Below are 791 nucleotides of genomic sequence, written 5' to 3' on the forward strand. Positions count from 1 at the left end.
CGTCTCTGTTAAACACTTTAAAAAACTCTGAAAATGGAATACGAAAGGTGGATTCTTGAGGAGGACATATTGGACTTTGAGTTTGACGGTAGTAGCATATTTAAAAAAAAGAACGTTTAAGGTTGTTTTAAGGACATTATCGGACATGCACTATGGAAGCCATTCTGAAGCAGCCAGGGGGGATTCTGCATGAGCCAAATGGCAGAGACAGGACCAATCGTCAAAATTTTGGTGTCGATCATTCGGTTTCATCCTGGACACTACAGAAAATGGGCTAAAAGTGTTAAAAACCGGAATTTTCCTTTAAATAGAAGTAAATAGAAGTTGCCAAAAATTGCATCCTGTGCCCTCTCAGAGGAACTGACACTTGTATGACAGTATACCTGTATATCTGTCAGTAGTTAAATGACAAGGGTCAGCAAATGCTAATCTGCCCTGTAAAACAATGACAGCGTAATTGTCGCTGTCTGATCTGAAGCCTCATTTGGAGCTTTTAAGCAGGCTTTTGAAAAATGTTGATAATTTGCTGCTGTAATATTATAGATTTTTTAGAATAAAAAGCTAGCAGACGTGCATAATCAAAAACAGAAATACGATTATAGAACATTCAGTATTATAAGAAAGCCAACACTGTTTCTGAATAAATACTTTTTTGTATGAGTTAAGTACTGTTCTGTTAATGTCTCTTTCCTTGTAAGTGTGAAATGCCCCATGCTCCTGAATGCACCATAGCTATCTGAAGCGCCTGAATGCATCACACTCGTCTGTGCACGCTGTGCTGTGTAGACGCG

Source organism: Cyprinodon variegatus, unplaced genomic scaffold (genome assembly GCF_000732505.1).
Source record: "Cyprinodon variegatus isolate N-32 unplaced genomic scaffold, C_variegatus-1.0 Scaffold190, whole genome shotgun sequence".
Lineage (NCBI taxonomy): Eukaryota > Metazoa > Chordata > Actinopteri > Cyprinodontiformes > Cyprinodontidae > Cyprinodon > Cyprinodon variegatus.